Genomic DNA, 19978 nt, shown 5'->3' on the forward strand with positions numbered 1-19978 from the left:
ACTATTATCTAGATAAAGAAACAGAACATTACCAAACTTCAGAAATGTTTCTCAAGCCCCCTTCCAGTCTCTATCACTCTGCAAAGGTAGGATTCCAACTTCAGCAGATTAGTTCAACACAGATTAGTTCTCATTTTTTTGTTTAAGTTTTGTTTTTTTAATATTTTTTAAAGTTGTAGGTGGACACAATACTTTTATTTGTTTATTTATATGTGGTGCTGAGGATAGAACCCAGGGCCTCACACATTCGAGGCAAGTGCTCTACCACTGAGCCAAAACCCCCGCCCCTAGTTCTCTTGTTTTTAATTTCACATAACCGGACTCATATATACTTTTGCGTCTGGCTTGTTCCATTGAGCATGTTTGTGAGATTCAGAACAGATAAATTCATTTTCAAAACTGAAAAGTCAAGAAAACTTGATAGTCAAGACAAAATTTCCTCTTTATAACTTTAATTTGTCCCCCCAATAACATTTACCAATAAAATCTCCATTAAATTCTCATTAAAATTCCTCAATTCAAATATAGCATTCAATTCATAGCACTTTGTGTTTGTATAGTACTATGGATTAAACCCAGGGCAACGTCACAGGTGTAGGCAAACACTCAGCAACAGCTCCAGCCCTTTTTATAAAATTTTACTTTGAGACAGGGTCTCACTAAGTTGCCCAAGCTGGGCTTGAACTTGGGATCCTCCTGCCTCAGGCTCCAGAGTAACTGAGATTACAGGAATGTGCCACCATACTAAGCAATGTGTAGCACTTTTGAAAGCCTGCAGACAAGAAAAAAAAAAATTCTGCATATTTTAAAATATGAAAAACATTTTCTCTAGAATATATTACCAAAGAAGAAGGAAATTCTTTTGGATTATTTCAAGTTTATAAAATTAAAGAACCACTGGAAAGAAAAATACAATGAACTTTAGAATAAATATATTCAATATAGGCCAAAGTTGATTCCCAGATGTGTTCAGTTTGTCTATTCCTCCTATGTTGTTTCTGAAGACTTTACACAGACTCCAGATGCTATGAATAGAAATGAGCCATGTGGGGAGCAGAGGGAAAGAAAATCTGGCAGGTCAAATTTGTGTTTTGAGAAAAATTAGATGTCTCAACAAACAAGAAAAAAAAAATCAGCATATTAAAACATTTAAGGGAGGATGACCATATTTAATAAAAATATGAACATCTGGAAATGAAACATATTGATCAATATTTCAAATAATACTACTTTTTAAAATCTGATTATCTATCACATATTCATAATTTAATGTCAGGTAAAAATAACACATTTTCATAGTATTTATCATATCCTGCAATACTTAAAAGAAAAATACATTCTTAAACCTCACCTGTTCAGTAACTATAACTCTTAAGGTGTTAAGCTATAATTTCTTAGGTTTGACAAATTTCTTCTTAATTCAAACTCTTGCTAATTCTGGCAGGTATAATTTTTCCCAAGTATTTATTTTCTTTCTCTCCTAAAAAAAGAAAAGAAGATACAATTATTTTGAGAATTAAGGAGGATATTTTTATACCAAATTCTTTTAAAGAAGCAAAATTCCTAAAAATGAAATGAAAATAATTTATTCCCCTTGTGCTAGGCACAGAACCCAGGGCCTCATGCATGCTCAGCAAGCATTCAACATTAACTTATATCCCCAGCCCTATAATTGTTTAATCATCACTTCTTGAGAGCACGGAATGATTCATTATCCCAAGCAGCTACAGAACACAGTGATTAACCCTGCATCCAAATTGTTTGTATATTTCATTTTTGTGTATTAACTTTAGGAACTGACATTTTATGGCTTTTAGTCTTTCTGGCAGTCTTTCAAAGAACAAAATTTATATTTTTAAACAGAACAAAATTAATTCGATCATGCAATTAACATGTTAATTACACACTACAAATCTATGATGTATTATGGGAACTTAGTGATGTCATTTTTCTTATACTTTGAAAATTTGCTATTCAGCACTCTTGGAATTCATTCACTATTTAATTATTCATGACCATGCCCAAAAAGTTTAAAATAAAGAGAAAATGAAATAGTAAGAACTATATAAAATAAGGCAACAGTGAAACAAATTATAGCACTGAATCATCCTTCAGTTCTGCTTGCCCAAACCATTGATTTTTGAAAAAGATGAAAGACTAAAGACACCATTTTGTAATCTTTTAGGTTTCACTGAACACAGCTGAGAATTTAAAATTTTTCATTTTCCACCCATAATGGCAATGGGAAGAGAATTAACAGAGAAAAAGGTTCATAATTATTAAAGAAACACAAACTGAAGGCAAAGAAACAGGTTAAAAGACTCAAGTTTCCACTAATGACAATAAAATGGATGGTGGGGCTGGGATTGTGGCTCAGCGGTAGAGCGCTCACCTAGCATGGGCAGGACCTGGGTTCGATCCTCAGCACCACATAAAAATAAAGGCATTGTGTTGTGTCCATCTACACCTAAAAAGTAAATATTTAAAAAAATAAAATGGATGGTAGTGATGATGGTGGTTATGGATGATGGCAATTCAACAATGCAAACACACTTAATGCCACCAAATTATACAAAAAATAATTAACATGATAAATTTTATGTGATGTATATTTCATACCCCACACCCTAGCACACACACAAAGTAAAAGCAAGTGTAAGAAGAAAAACCAGAAGTACTGACATTCCAGTACTTCTTTGTTGTTGAGAACTGTCTTGCACAATTACGGGATGGTTGGTAGCATCATTGGCTCTCTACACACTATATGACAGTAGTGACCACACAGTCATGATAATCAAAAATATCTCCAAAAAACCAAACATGAAGGCATAGCCTATAATTCCAGAGACACGGAGGCTGAGGCAGGAGGACTGTAAATTTAAGGCCAGCCTGGACAAGTTAGCAAAAATCTGTCTCAAAATTAAAAATAGAAAGGTCCAGGGATATAGTTCAGCAGTAAAGTGCCATGGGTTCAATCCCAAATACCATTAAAAAAAAAAAAAGTATCCAAATCACTCTCAATCGAGAATCAAGGATGTAAAGCTCAAACGGCATGCATCTTAAGAAGGCAATATCCTAGATAAATTTTCTCAAACGTAAGAACCAAAAAAGTGCTGGAACAATTTGAGAGTTCTTTCAAAAGTTAAAACACAGAATTACCATATGACAGACGAATTCCACTCCTAGGAATATATACCCCAAAGAACTGAAAATAGGTCCTCAAAACAAGTACAGGTACATGCGTGTTTATAGCAATACTATTCTAAATAGCCAAAAGGTGGAAACAGGGCTGGGGATGTAAACAGAAGTATAGTACTTACTGGCATGCTCAAGATCTTTGGTTAGGTTCCCAACACAGAAGGGAAAAAAGATGCTTATAATCCAAATGTGCACCAAAGGACCAATGGAAAGCAAATTCTACTACATACATACAATAGAATACATGGAATATTATTCCACTATAGAAAGGAATGAAGTACCAATCAATACATGTTACAACTTGGTGGAAGTTCAACATTCTGCTGTGTGTAAAAAGACAGGCATAAAAGGTCACTTATCATGTGATCCCACTTACATAAAATATTCAATAAATCCACAGAGACAAAACGCAGAATGGTGGTTTTAGGAGAAAAGAGGAAAATGGAGAAACTACTTAATGGACACAGAATGTTATCAGGAATGATAGAAGTGTTCTGAAACTAAATTGAGGTTGTAATTGTACAACATGGTAAATGAACTAAATGATACTAAACTACTCACTTTAAAATAAACTACTCACTTTAAAATAGTTAATCTTATGTGAATTTCCCCTCAAAAATAGATTTCTAAGACCATAAAAGAAAAAAATAACAGTCTTATCTAGTCAGTCATCCAACAAGGAGTTCACAACATACTATTTTGCAGTAAGCCCCAGTTTTGCTAAAAAGATAGGTAATGTACTCTGTGATCTTTTGTCGTGCTGCCAGTTTATGCATGGACAAACGCTGAAGTGTACACAAAGGTGAATAAATAAGAAATAATGTAGAAAAAAAAAGTCACTGGACTAATTCTATCTGGTGTTTATAAATCTAAAAATAAAAATGTTGCAATTACAGAGCAAAGATGATGGCTATTCTCTACTGAACAACCTTATGAGTTATCAATGTATTATAACTGGAAAAATAAAAAAGCTCTAGAGGTGGATAGTAGTGATGATGGTGGTTATGGATGGTGGCAATTCAACAATGCAAACACACTTACTGCCACCAAACTGTACAAAAAATAATTAACATGGTAAATTTTATGTGATGTATATTTCATACCCCACACCCTAGCACACACACAAAGTAAAGCAAGTGTAAGAAGAAACACCAGAATTAATAAGCTAAGGGCTACCAGAGATGTATATGAACTTTTGTGGGGATTTTTTCGTAGTGTTGGGGATTAAACCAAAGGCATACACATGCAAGGCAATCACACTAGCACTGAGCAGTTACTCTAAACACTAGAGATGTATTTGAACACAGAACTGATCTTTACCAGACAGCTATGTTCCAGGTTTTATACATAATGACTGATGAGCAGTTAATTACATTCAAAGAATGTTGCCTTCAGATATACATATACCTTCAAAATCAGGAAAATAGCCAGGCATGGTAGCACACACCTGAAATCCCAGTGGCTCGGGAGGCTGAGACAGGAGGATCCTGAGTTCAAAGCCAACCTCAGCAATGGCAAGGCACTAAGCAACTCAATGAGTCCCTGTCTCTAAATAAAGTACAAAAAAGGGCTTGGGATGTGGCTCAGTGGTCAAGTACCCCTGAGTTCAATCCTAGGTACCAAAAAAAACAAAAAACCAGAATAAACATTTGTATTTGCTGTAATTTTATTAACATTTCTAATATAATTGTTTTTCACCATCCCCTTATCTTCCTTTCTGCATTTTTGTAAAATGACCTAAAGATGCAAAAACTAAAAAAGCTCCAATGGACCCAAATGGGAAATGGTAATGACTATTTTCCCTGGAGCTATGACTCTGCAATTAAGAATGCCAGAATTCAAATACTGGCTATAATACTTATTAGCTCTGTTCATCTTTCTCAGCCTCAGTTCTCTCATCTACAAAAGGGAAATAAATACAGTATCTCATAGAGTTGTTTAGAAGATTAAAGAAGACAATGGACTTAGAAAAATTTTTAACAAAATCTCTGACAAAAAAAAAGTACACAGTGAATATTAGCTTGCTATCATTAGCACCACCAGTATGCAATAAACTTAGGTACCAGTGCAGACCCACCTTCCTCACAAAGTTTACCATTAATGGGTTTCAAAACACAATGCATGTTTCATAGTACTAAATTAATCATTTTGGAAACAACAACTTGCATTTTGCAGAATTTAGCAAAGACATTCACAAAGTGTTACACCACAACCTAAAACAGAACATTTTTAATTTTTATACATAAAAACAATATAAAAGTATAGATTTTTACACCTATCAAAAGCTGAGGACTTAGGCTGGGGACACAGATCAGTAATAGAGTGCCTGGGGTACAAGAGGCTTAGGGTTTGATCCCTAGCACCACCAAAAGATCACTCATAATAGGATGAACTTTATTTAAAATATTAAGACTATAGGAAAAAGTATTTATACTTAATATAACATCATATATACAGTTATGTTTAGACTCCTAATTGGCAAAAATAAGTACTACTACTGTCAAATGTTGATGACTCCTCACTTTTTCTTAATCTCTCAAGTTAATATCTAATAGAACTTAATAGTGTTCGATCATGTACACACTAGATTTAAAATAAATTATTTAAATATTTATAGATAATTAATGGAATAATGGATAACTCTAAAAAGCAGATCCTTCAAAATTACATTAATTTGGATTTTTTAACTTTTCAAATTTTTTTACCAGGGATACTAGTATCTCAAAAGTGTATAATACAAAATCATGATATCCTTACCTATTCAGGCTTATCACTGTTTCCTAATTCATTGTTCATTTTTCACTCCCCAATCCATTCTGCAGTTAAATACTATTACTTCTCCTGACTAATGTTAAATCCTTTTCAAACTACCCCATATTTATGATCTCACTGTATTTCTAATTCCTCTGTTCTGATTTGTAAAAAGTAATTACGAACTTTTTCTCACTCTTGACATTTTTGAATAGAAAAATTAGAAAGAGTTAACATTAAACTTAATTATATAAATAGGATTTGGAAAGCAAGATTATTCCCCAGTTTAGAAGAATCAGGATAGAATTAAAATATCTAAGTGTCTAATTACAGCATTCAAGTAAGACATTTATTGAGTACTAGCTTGTGCACCCAAGAAATTTAGTGGCTTGTGTTGAAAGAATTTATCATTGATAATCGCTTACATTATAAAAATATTTAAAGTAAAGAGAGCAGTGTAGAGTAATAAAGGCTCTGGAACCACTCGACCTATAGTGGAATGCAGGCTTCACCACCTACTCACTATATTTGTGGGATCAAGTTTCCTTTCTCTAGATTCTAGATCTCACCTATAAAACACCTTGCAAGTTCATTGTCAGACTAAATCCAAAGTCATCTAATATACTGCCTGGAACATTTCTACACACCCAATAAATGTTGCTGTTATTTTTATTATCTTAAAACTGGAAGAGATTATTCAATCCAATTCACTTGTTTTACAAATGAGGACACCAATATAACACAAAGCAGAATATAAAATGTCAAATGAGCCCAACCAGGTGGCACAGGCCTGTAATACCAGTGGCTTGGGAGGCAGAGGCAGGAGAAGCCACCCTCAGCAACTTAGGGAGGCCCTAAGAAACTCAGTAAGATCCTATCTCTAAATAAAATACAAAAAGGGCTAGGGATGTGACTCAGAAGTTAAGTGCCCCTGGGTTCAATTCATGGTTGCAAAAAAAAAAAAAAAAATTAAAAATGTCAAATGAGTGCAACAAAGGTATATGAGAAGTTCATGAGCAAGAATTCACATTGAGTACCCAGGTAAGGCTTTCACAGGTGAACAAGGACTTATGAAAAGAACATTCTTATAAAATTAAAACCAAAAAAGCACAATTGCTTCTTGTTACTGATTTTCAGACAAGTGGTTCCGAACACAGATATTAAGCAATAAAAATGGGATGAATCCATGTCAGAGGTTCATAAAAAAAAAAAAAAAAAATCCAGTTTTTCAATTAGAATGGCAATGTAGTATTTACAACACCTTGGAGGGAAAAGAAGACTGAAGACTGAAAACTTTCTTCTCTTGGCAAGATTTAATTTTGTTCTGGGATAAATTCAAGACAATAGTTAGACTTCCAATAAATATCACCTCACTAAACACAACTGTAGTTAATTCTAGGTCACTATATATCTTAATCTCTATAAATGCACAATAACCCAAGGGATTTGTTTAAAACATGTAAACTTTTAATGAACTACTTGGTTGCCTTACTTCAAGGGCCACCACAATGTTAATTATCTCCCCTGAAACTGTGATCAGTTTTTTATTTCAACATTATCAGTGTTGGCTTTATTCGCATTAAGTCAGCATCATTAAGAACATACTTTTGTAAACAGCAAAAGCAAAAATCATTTTCACACTAAAACCATAATTTTCTGAGCTAATTTTTCAAGCATTAATGTTTGATTATTTTGATTTCTAGAATTTTTCAATCAGTCATTGGATTTGTATGTAGACTTTCGAAAATTCTACATATTCTTCTGACAGACACCGAGCTGAGTTTCCAAGAAAATTAAGTTCCAAGAAGTAACACACAACTGATTACCGAAAGCAGTAAATGTAATCAATTCACCAACCACTATGCAATAAGGGCGACATTAAAAAATAGGTTACAGGCACAATAAGAATAACTTTTATTTTGAAGACATTACATCTCCGAGGGTCTCTGGGTTTTGTAGGGAATTTAAAACCTAACATGCAAAGGGAAAAGGTCAAAGTCTACAAAAGGGACAAGTGATAAAGCAAAGTTTTATCCTCTCTCCCTTGCTACCCTGACTGCTTTTAAGTTTTTCAAAGCAAGAGCAACTATCGACACAGCACAAAGAGGTCATAAACAGGGTTTTATCTGCATAGGGAGAAGAGGTTGAAAGCTATGCTGAATTCGGCAAAGCAGAAACGGTTGAAGGAAGGAGACTAAATCCAGACCAGACCCTGCCAGAGACCCGGAGAGGCTGGCAAAGAGTACGAGGGAGCCTGAGATCCTCCCTCAGGGCCCTGGCCTCTGGTGGCAACTTGGCTGGGCAACGTGACTCAGGAAAGCACGGGGTTGACGGCGGCCTAGAGCGGCTGCCTCCCCGGACGTGCCGGGCCTGACTTCTCAGCCTCACCTGAAGGCGGACGGTGTGGGAGGTCGCGGTCTGGACCCTTGTCTAGCCTTTGCGGTGACGCGGCGGCAGCAACAGTTCAGCCTCCGCCCGGCTCTGGCTCCGCGAACCGGCGATGAATCAGCCCGATTCCATTCAAAAGAGTCGCCCGGGCCCCTGCCGTGAAGCACTTCCGGGTTCACTACTCTACTTCGGCTTCCGTTCCCCCGACGGCCAATTGGAGATGGCGGGAGTCGGTCGGGTGTCCCGCGAGGAGCGCGCCGTGCAGGCGGCTCGGGCTGCGTCTCTTTGTGGGGGGCGGGGCGGAGCGGAGGGGTGTGCTAGACCGAATTTGGCTGCTCGGGCACCACGGATATCCTTTTTCTCTCTCTCTCGTCCACCTCCGCGATCCGGTGCTGTGGCCGGGATCTGGGAACTGGCGCATACAGCCTAGCTTGGAAATGGAGCTGTTAGTATTTGGAGTCCAGAACGCCTTCCGTCTCGGTTCACCGCTTTCAAAAACGGAGAGCTTCACTTGGACTACACTTGGTGACCAGGGAAGGGGAAAGGGGTGATGGGATCTGAGGGAACCGATCATCCTCTTTCTAGTAGTACAGTTTACCCACTCCCCCACCCCCACCCCAGCTGGTCTTACTAAATTGCTCAAGCTGGCCTCGAACTTGGTATCCTCCTGTCTTATTCTCCCGACACTCCAGGTCTGGATATAGTCTCTGTTTAGGACGCCATGTTTATGTTTAGCAGTTACCACTATTTTTCACAAATATGTTCCAGATAACAAACAAGCATGTTTAAGGCATTCCTAAATCAAGAATGGTGATTAATCAAATGGATAGAAGGCTAGGAGGAATGACAGCGTCTAGATAAAAAGCTATTGGGGTTTCTGTTGTTTTTGTTTTTTTATTGTTGTTGTTTGGTTGGTTTTGGTACTAGGGATTAAACTCAGGGGCGCTAGACCACTGAGCCAGTCCTATTTTTCCCCCCAGTCTATTTTGTACTTTTATTTAGAGACAGCATCTCACTGAGTTGCTTAGCGCCTCGCTCTTGCTGAGGCTGGCTTTGAACTCCTGTCTCAGCCTCCTGAGCCTCTGGGATTGCAGGCGTGCCCCGCAAAAGCTGTGTTTTAAATCACACAATTACATAGAATTTCTCCTCTAAGACACTCTACTCATTAATAATAATTTTATTTGGATCCATTTCTTTATGATTTCCCCCCAAACCTGTGCCTACTGGTTACTTCTGTATATTTGGAGGGGAATGGTTAACAGGAATTGAACCCATGGCTCTTTACTACTTAGATACATCTCCAGCCCTCTTTATTTTTTATTTTGAGGCAGGGTCTTTTTAAATTGCTAAGGCTGGCCTTGAACGTCCATCAGCCTCTCCAGTCACTGGGATTACAGTGTGGGTCAAAGCACCCAGCTACCATTTTAGTCTCAGAATTTCTTCCTCTTTTTCTTAGATTACTACTGTATTAATCTCCCTGTTCTCCCCACCTCTGTCTGTCCCTATTCGATCATTTTCCACCTCTTTGACAAATTTTTTTCTGCTAAACATTATAGTAACTGTCTTTTCTTAAAATTCCACTGTAGCTCCCTATAACATTCAAATTAAGGTTAAAAACCCCTCCACTTTCTTTAGACACACTTTGCTCCAGTATTTAGCTGTAAAATAAGATTTCATACAAGTTTTGAAAAAAATGACATATTCCCGGAAACCTGGAAGGCAGATACTTTTTAGATGCCCATGTAGGGTATGCACATGCCTAGGGCTGTCTGAAAAAAGACCTGAGATGTCCCTAGCTTCTTGTGGCTCTTAAAGCAAGAAGTGAAGGCTCAGACTCTAAATTGCAAACTGCTTGACTGACTTTTGAAGATATACCCCCAACACACATAGTTAGCCCCTAAACAAAAACTAGGAGACCTACTGATTTGAAAATATTTAGGAAAACCTCTGTCCAGTCATTAACTGACCACGAAACTAACTATGCAAAGTATTCGGTAGTCACACATAATAAAGAATACAAACTTCTAAAACGTGAGTTCAAAATAGTCACTAAACCAACTACTGTAACAAGCAAGACCACAGCAAACCCTGGGGCGATTTCCAGATTTATCACATTATATTATTTAAAATGTCAAATTTTCAAATTAAGTAAAAGTATGGTACCAAGAAAAAAATCAATGATAAAACTATCCCTGAGGAAGCCTACATGTTGGATTTATTAGATTAAGCCTAAATCTCAAAGGAGATGTGGCTGAGGGGTAGAATTCTTGCCTAGCATATGTGAGGCCCTGGGTTCAATCCCTACTACCACAAGAGAGAGAAAAAAAGTGACTTTAAATCAGATATTTTAAATATGTTTACAAGGCTAATAGAGACCATGTCTAAAGAAAGTATGAGAAAGATGTTTCACCAATAATAATAATGAGAAATTACTTTTAAAAAACCTGGAACAGTTATACAGTTGTTAGCAATTATGCAAGAATTAGCAAATTTTAATCTGGGTTGGTTGAGATTTTCTAACTGAGGAACAAGCACAATGAGAAACTCAGAAGGAGAAGAAAAAGAGATGGGGCACACATAATACTTGAAGGAATAATGGCCCCAAAACTTCCTTTGTTTTAAAGAATGGACCTCACTACATTTTTTGGGCTAGCCTCAAACTTTAGATCCTCTTGCCCTAGCATCCCAACTATGCACCACCACATGGGGTCAAAACTCCCTAAATTTGATGAAAACCGTTAATCTTCACATCCAAGAAGCCAAATAAATGCCAAGTAGGATAAACACAAAGATATCCGGCCTAGACACATTATAATCAACCTGTTAAAAGTTGAAAGTTAAGGGGCTAGGGTTATAGCTCAGTTGGTAGAGTGGTTCAATCCCCAGCACCACAAAAAAGAAAAAAGTTAAAAGCAAAGAGAATCTTATAAGTGGTATAAGAGAGTCTACTCACCATATAATCCCCAATAAGATTTGAAGCAGAAGCTGTTAAAGCCAGAAGACAATGGAATGACTCAATAAAAATGCTGGGGAGGGATAGACCAAGAATTCTAGCCAGGTGCAGTGGTGCACACCTGTAATCCCAGCAGCTCAAGGAGACTGAGAAAGGAGAATCAGGAGTTCAACGCCAGCCTCAGCAACAGGGAGGCGCTAAGGAACTCAGTGAGACCCTGTCTCTAAATAAAGTACAAAATAGGGATGGGGATGTGGCTCAGTGGTCAAGTACCCTTGAATGCAATCCCAGATACCAAAAAAAGAATTCTAGCTCCAGCAGTATTATACTTCAAAAATGAAGAAAATTATTCCCAAAGTATTTGTATAAACAGAAAGAATTTGTCACAAGGAAATCTTCCCTCCAAGAAATACTACAGAGAGTCCTTTAAGCCAAAATGGAAAGACTTTAGACAGTAATTGAAATCTACATGAAAGAATAAAGAACATCTTAACCCAATCAGTAAATGGGCAAAGGAACTGAACAGGCACTTCACAGAAGAAGAAATACGATCAGCCAACAAATATATGAAAAAATGTTCAACATCTTTCACAATTAAATGCAAGTTAAAACTACACTGAGATTTTATCTCACTCCAATCAGAATGCCAATTATCAAAAATATAAGTAAGTGTTGGCAAGGATGCGGGGGAAAGGTACACTCGCACATTGATGGTGGGAATGCACATTGGGGCAATCACTCTGGAAAGCAGGATGGAGATTCCTCAGAAAATTTGGAATGGAAACACCATATGACCCAGTTATTGCACTCCTTGGTTTATATCCAAAGGACTTCAAATCAGCATACTACAGTGATGGAGGCACATCAATGTTAACAGCATCTCAATTCAGAGTAGCTAAGCTATGGAACCAACCTAGGTGCCCTTCAACAGATGATGGATAAGGAAAATGTGTTTTATATACACAATAGAATATTACTCACCCGGGCTGAGACTGTGGCTCAGCAGCTAGAGCGCTTGCCTAGCATGTGTGAGGAGGCCCTGGGTTCAATCTTCAGCACCACATAAAAATTAAAATAAAGATATTATGTCCAACTACAACTAAATATATATATATATATATATATATATATATATATATATATATATATACATACACACATTAAAGAATATTACCCATAAAGAAGAATGGAATTGTGGCATTTGCAGGTAAATGGATGGAACTGGAGACTCATGCTAAGTGAAATAAGTCAATACCAAAAATCAGAAGCCAAATGTTTTATCTGATATGTGGATGCTAACACATAATGGGGGAGGAGGAACAATAGAAGTTCACTGGGTTAGACAAAGGAGAATGAAGGGAAGGGCAAGGGGATGGGAATAGGAAAGAGTAGAATGAACTTTCCTATGTTCATATATGCATACACACCAGTATAACTCCACATCATGTACAACCATAGAGTGGGAAATTATACTCCACGTATGTATAATGTATTAAAATACTTTCTTGTGTATCTAAAAAGAACAAACTAAAAAACACACTGTACTGTGTGTCATGAGAACTGTAATACAAAAAAAAAAATAATAAGAGAGCTCATGTATAATGGCAAAAAAGAACAAATTTTAAAAATTTAAAAGAATATGGGGCTGGGGATGTGGCTTAAGCAGTAGCGTGCTCACCTGGCATGCGTGCATCCCGGGGTTGGATCCTCAGGACCACATACAAACAAAGATGTTGTGTCTGCCGAAAACTAAAAAAAAAAAATATTAAAAAATTCTCTCTCTAAAAAAAAAAAAAGAAAGAACATCTGATAAAGGTAACTAAATAAGTAAATATAAAAGAATACAATTTTATTTTAAATATTTTTTTCCTATTTGATTTAAAATACATCTGCATAAAATAACAATTATAAATCTTTCTTGCCAGGCCTATTGGTACACATCTATAATCCCAGCAATTCAGGAGACTGAGGCAGAAGGATTGCAAGTGTGAGGCCAGCCTCAGCCACTTAGTGAGGCCCTGTCTCAAAATTTTAAAATACAATGGACTGAGGATGTAGCTTAGTGGTAAAATGTCCCCGGGTTCAATCCCAAAAATTGTTTGACAGGAATATTGTGTGTAAAGACGTAATTTGTAAGACAATAACAAAGGGGAGTGGAATGAAGATTAAGGAAGAGAAAGGAAATTAAGCTATATAGTAGCAAAGTTTTGTATACTACTGAAATTAAGTTGTATTAATCTAGATTGTTCCAACTTTTTTATTATAATCCCCAAACAACCACTGAGAAAATATTTTTTTAAAGATGGGAAAAATGACAAATCTGAATGACATTCTTCATAGAAATAGAAAAAGCAATCGTGAAATTTACTTGGAAAAATAAGAGACCCAGAATGGCTAAAGCAATCCTTAGCAAGAAAAGTGAAGCAGGAGGCATCACAATACCAGACCTTAAACTATACTACAGAGCTATAGTAACAAAAACAGCATGGTATTGGCACCAAAATAGCCTTATAGATTAATGGTACAGAATAGAGGGCACAAAGACAAACTCACATAAATACAGTTATCTCATACTAGACAAGGGTGCCAAAAACAATCACGAGAGAAAAGATAGCCTATTAAACAAATGGTGCTGGCAAAACTGGAAATTCATATGTAGCAAAATGAAATTAAACCTTTATCTCTCACCCTGCACAAAAATCAACTCAAAGTGGATCAAAAACTTGGGCACTAGAACAGAGACCCTGCACCTAATAGAAGAAAAAATAGGCCCAAATCTTCACCACAAGGGCCTAGGATCTGACTTCCTTAACAAGACTCTTAAAGCACAAGAAGTTGAACAGAAGTGGTGAGAGAGGGCATCCCTGTCTTGTTCCAGATTTTAGAGGGAATGCCTTCAATTTTTCTCCATTCAGAATGATGCTAGCCTGAGGCTTAGCATAGATTGCTTTTACAATATTGAGGTATGTTCCTGTTATCCCTAGTTTTTCTAGAGTTTTGAACATAAAGGGATGCTGTACTTTGTCGAATGCTTTTTCCGCATCTATCGAGATGATCATATGGTTCTTATTTTTAAGTCTATTGATGTGGTGAATAACATTTATTGATTTCCGTATATTGAACCAGCCTTGCATCCCAGGGATGAATCCTACTTGATCATGGTGCACAATTTTTTTGATATGTTTTTGTATCCGATTCGCCAGAATTTTATTGAGGATTTTTGCATCTAGGTTCATTAGAGATATTGGTCTGTAGTTTTCTTTCTTTGAAGTGTCTTTGTCTGGTTTAGGTATCAGGGTGATGTTGGCCTCGTAGAATGAATTTGGAAGTTCTCCCTCTTTTTCTATTTCCTGAAGTAGCTTGAAAAGTATTGGTATTAGTTCCTCTTTAAAGGTTTTGTAAAAATCTGCTGTATACCCATCCGGTCCTGGGCTTTTCTTAGTTGGTAGTCTTTTGATGGTTTCTTCTATTTCCTCAATTGATATTGGTCTGTTTAGGTTGTCTATATCCTCCTGACTCAATCTGGGCAGATCATATGACTTAAGAAATTTATCGATGCCTTCACTATCTTCTAATTTATTGGAGTATAAGGATTCAAAATAATTTTTGATTATCTTCTGTATATCTGAAGTGTCTGTTGTGATATTGCCTTTTTCATCCCGTATGCTAGTAATTTGAATTCTCTCTCTTCTTCTCTTCGCTAGCATGGCTAAGGGTCTGTCGATTTTGTTTATTTTTTCAAAGAACCAACTTTTAGTTTTGTCAATTTTTTCAATTGTTTCTTTTGTTTCGATTTCATTAATTTCAGCTCAACATAGTTCTCGAAACACTGGCCAGAGCAATTAGACAGATGAAAGAAATTAAAGGCATCAAAATAGGAAAAGAAGAACTTAAATTATCACTATTTGCAGATGACATGATTCTATACCTAGCAGACCCAAAAGGGTTTACAAAGAAACTATTAGAGCTAATAAATGAATTCAGCAAAGTGGCAGGATATAAAATCAACATGCATAAATCAAAGGCATTTCTGTATATCAGCGACAAATCCTCTGAAATGGAAATGAGGACAACTACTCCATTCACAATATCTTCAAAAAAAATAAAATACTTGGGAATCAACCTAACAAAAGAGGTGAAAGACTTATACAATGAAAACTACAGAACCCTAAAGAGAGAAATAGAAGAAGATCTTAGAAGATGGAAAAATATACCCTGTTCATGGATAGGCAGAACTAACATCATCAAAATGGCGATATTACCAAAAGTTCTCTATAGGTTTAATGCAATGCCAGTCAAAATCCCAACAGCATTTCTTGTAGAAATAGAGAAAGCAATCATGAAATTCATATGGAAAAATAAACGACCCAGAATAGCAAAAACAATGCTAAGCAGGAAGTGTGAATCAGGCGGTATAGCGATACCAGACTTCAAACTATACTACAGAGCAATAGTAACAAAAACAGCATGGTACTGGTACCAAAACAGGCGGGTGGACCAATGGTACAGAATAGAGGACACAGAAACCAATCCACAAAACTACAACTACCTTATATTTGATAAAGGGGCTAAAAGCATGCAATGGAGGAAGGATAGCATCTTCAACAAATGGTGCTGGGAAAACTGGAAATCCATATGCAACAAAATGAAACTGAATCCCTTTCTCTCGCCATGCACAAAAGTTAATTCAAAATGGATCAAGGAGCTTGATATCAAATCAGAGACACGCCGTCTGATAGAAGAAAAAGTTGGCTACGATCTACATACTGTGGGGTCAGGCTCCAAATTCCTCAATAGGACACCCATAGCACAAAAGTTAATAACTAGAATCAACAAATGGGACTTACTCAAACTAAAAAGTTTTTTCTCAGCAAAAGAAACAATAAGAGAGGTAAATAGGGAGCCTACATCCTGGGAACAAATCTTTACTCCTCACACTTCAGATAGAGCCCTAATATCCAGAGTATACAAAGAACTCAAAAAATTAGACAATAAGAGAACAAACAACCCAATCAACAAATGGGCCAAGGACCTGAACAGACACTTCTCAGAGGAGGACATACAATCAATCAACAAGTACATGAAAAAATGCTCACCATCTCTAGCTGTCAGAGAAATGCAAATCAAAACCACCCTAAGATACCATCTCACTCCAGTTAGATTGGCAGCCATTATGAAGTCAAACAACAACAAGTGCTGGCGAGGATGTGGGGAAAAGGGTACACTTGTACATTGCTGGTGGGACTGCAAATTGGTGCAGCCAATTTGGAAAGCAGTATGGAGATTTCTTGGAAAGCTGGGAATGGAGCCACCATTTGACCCAGCTATTCCCCTTCTTGGTCTATTCCCTAAAGACCTAAAAAGAGCATGCTACAGGGACACTGCTACATCGATGTTCATAGCAGCACAATTCACAATAGCAAGACTGTGGAACCAACCTAGGTGCCCTTCAATAGATGAATGGATAAAAAAAAAAATGTGGCATTTATACACAATGGAGTATTACTCTGCATTAAAAAATGACAAAATCATAGAATTTACAGGGAAATGGATGGCATTAGAGCAGATTATGCTAAGTGAAGCTAGCCAATCCCTAAAAAACAAATGCCAAATGTCTTCTTTGATATAAGGAGAGTAACTAAGAACAGAGTAGGGTCGAAGAGCATGAGAAGAAGATTAACATTAAACAGGGATGAGAGGTGGGAGGGAAAGGGAGAGAGAAGGGAAATTGCATGGAAATGGAAGGAGACCCTCAGAGTTATACAAAAGTACATACAAGAGGAAGTGAGGGGAAAGGGAAAAATAATACAAGGGGGAGAAATGAATGTCAGTAGAGGGGGCAGAGAGAGAAGAGGGGAGGGGAGGGGAGGGGGGATAGTAGAGGATAGGAAAGGCAGCAGAACACAACAGACACTAGTATGGCAATATGTAAATCAATGGATGTGTAACTGATGTGATTCTGCAATCTGTACATGGGGTAAAAATGGGAGCTCATAACCCACTTGAATCAAAGTGTGAAATATGATATATCAAGAACTATGTAATGTTTTGAACAGCCAACAATAAAAAATTTTAAAAAAAAGCACAAGAAGTAAAATCAAGTATCAATAAATGGAATGGATTCAAATTAAAAAGCTTCTTCTCAGCAAAAGAAACAATAATGTGAAGAGAGAGCCTACAGATTGAGAGAAAATCTTTTTGCCACGTGCACCTCCGATAAAGCATTAATCTCTGGGATATATAAAAAATTCAGAAAAAAAAAACTCCCAAATAATCCAATCAATACGTGGGTCAACAAACTGAACAGACACTTCTCAGAAGATGGTATACAATCAGTCAACAAATATATGAAAAAATGTTTAACATCTCTAGCAATTAGAGAAATGCAAATTAAAACTATTTTAAGATTTCATCTCACTACAGTCAGAATGGCAGCTATTAAGAATACAAACAACAATAAGTGTTAGTGAGGATGTGGAGAAAAAGGCACACTCATACATTGCTGGTGGGAATCCAAATTGGTGCAGCCAATCTGGAAAGCAGTATGGAGATTTCTTAGAAAACTGGGAATGGAACCACCATTTGAGCCAGCTATTCCACTTGTCCGTTTATACCCAAAGGACTTAATAACAGCATACTACAGTGAAGCAGCCACATCAATGTTTACAGAAGCTCAATTCACAATAGATAAATTGTGGCACCAATCTAGATGCCCTTCAGTAGATGAATGGATAAAGAAACTGTGGTATATATACCCAATGGAATATTACTCAGAATTAAAAGAGAATAAAACTATGACATTTGCAGATAAATGGATGAAGTTGGAGAATATCATGCTAAGTGAAACAAGCCAATCCCACAAAACCAAAGGCCGAATGTTTTCTCTAACATGTGGATGCTAATTTACTAGGGAAGAACAGCATTACCTTAGATTAGGTAGAGGGAAGTGATGGGAGGGGAGGGGAGGGGATGTGGGGATAGGAAAGATAGTAGAATGAAACAGACATCATTACTTTATGTGACTATATAACCAATATGATTCTGCAACATGTACACTCAAAAAATGAAATTATATTCCATCTATGTATGTTATATCAATGTGCATAAATGCATTCTACTGTCATGTATAACTAAAACAAATTAAAAAATTTTTTAAAAGACAAAGAAATTTAAATGATCCACTAGAAAATATGTACTTAAAACAAAAGTCAGCACTAATGAAGGAATGGAGGGAGGGAATTATATATGTATGACATAAAGAAAACAAAGGCCAGGCACAGTGGCACATGCCTGGAATCCCAGCGGCTTGGCAGGCTGAGACAGGAGGATCGTGGTTTCAAAGCCACCCTCAGCAAAAGCAGGTGCTAAGCATCTCAGTGAGAACCTGTCTACATAAAGTACAAAATAGGGCTGGGGATGTGGCTCAGTGGTTGAGTGCCCCTGAGTTCAATCCCCAGTACCCCAAAAAGAAAAGAAAACAAAGACTTGCCCTTGGGGTGAAGTCTAACTTTTTTTTACTTTCTTTCCACAGCTGCCATGCCCTTTGGGACCTGCTCCTCCCTGCTATGTCTTTCCCTCATTTCTGTCCACCATTTTTCCTTGCTCTCTCTACTTCCATGATACTCAACTAAGTATATTTCTTTCCCTCTACTTAGGGCACTCTGATACCCACTTTCCCTTTTCCTACTAATCTTTCACTTAGCTAAGTCCTCTTTTCTTCAAGTCTCCAAAAAGTTGCCAGGCCTGCTTTTCATATACCCTCTCCAAGCTCCCTGTAGTATTTTATTTTGTAAAATTCCTCATATTTGTACTGGGATGCCCCATGAAAACAAGTTCATTTCTGTCTAGTTCACTGCCGTCTCATTAGCAGTACCTGACCCAAGTGTGTGTGTTGGAGGGCAGGGTGGGGTCTCAGTATATATTTGTTCATTAAACTTGTTGGATAAATTATAAGAGATGTTAAAGGACTTTCTATTTAAAATCTGCTGCCTTTTGGGTCATAAATGTGTATTAAAACAAAGTTTACTGGAATTTGGAAAGAAGGAAAGAAAAAATAGCAAATTGGCAAATAAAAATGTCCTACCTTATCTGTAACTACATTAAATGTAAATAGAGGGTCGGGGTTGTAGCTCAGTGGTAGAGTACTTGCCTAGCACATCCTTAGCACCACATACAAATAAGTAAAAGAAAAGTCCATTGACAACTTAAAAAATATTTTTTTAAAAAAAAGAAATGTAAATGAAATAAACATTCCAATTATAAGGCAGAGATTAGCAGAGTGGAAATTAAAATGGCATATGAAAATATGTATTTAATGTAACAAAAAACAGGCTGAGGTTGTGGCTCAGTGGTAGAACATCCACCTGGCATGCACAAGGCCTTGAGTTCAATCCCCAGCACCACATATGCACCAAAAAATATCAAAATAATAATAATGTTAATGTAACAAAACCCAACAGGAATGAAAGAATAGAGGAACATAAGACTATAGCATAAAGAAGACAACAGCTAAATGACAAATGTAACCACATTAAATATAAATGAGATAAATACTCCCATTATAAGGCAGAGATAGGCAGAATGGACTAGAAAAAAAAGATCTAACTATATTCTGCCCACAAGAGACAAAAATATAGACTCAAAGACACAAATAGTTTGAAATTAAACCGATAGAAAAATATACACATC

The 19978-nt window shown here is 36.8% G+C and overlaps 1 protein-coding gene across 1 annotated transcript in view; it reads right to left on the reverse strand.

Moving 5' to 3' along the window:
• Positions 1-8526, reverse strand: part of Psmd14 (proteasome 26S subunit, non-ATPase 14) — a 105057-nt gene extending 96531 nt beyond the window's left edge. The window contains exons 1-2 of the mRNA XM_027938024.2: positions 8338-8526; positions 1352-1480 (exon numbers count right to left, since the gene is read on the reverse strand). The gene's annotated coding sequence lies outside the window, so the exon portion shown is untranslated. The remainder of the gene's footprint in view (positions 1-1351; positions 1481-8337) is intronic.
• Between the last annotated feature and the right edge of the window lie 11452 nt (positions 8527-19978).

Source organism: Marmota flaviventris, chromosome 11 (assembly GCF_047511675.1).
Source record: "Marmota flaviventris isolate mMarFla1 chromosome 11, mMarFla1.hap1, whole genome shotgun sequence".
In the NCBI taxonomy this organism is placed as follows: Eukaryota; Metazoa; Chordata; class Mammalia; order Rodentia; family Sciuridae; genus Marmota; species Marmota flaviventris.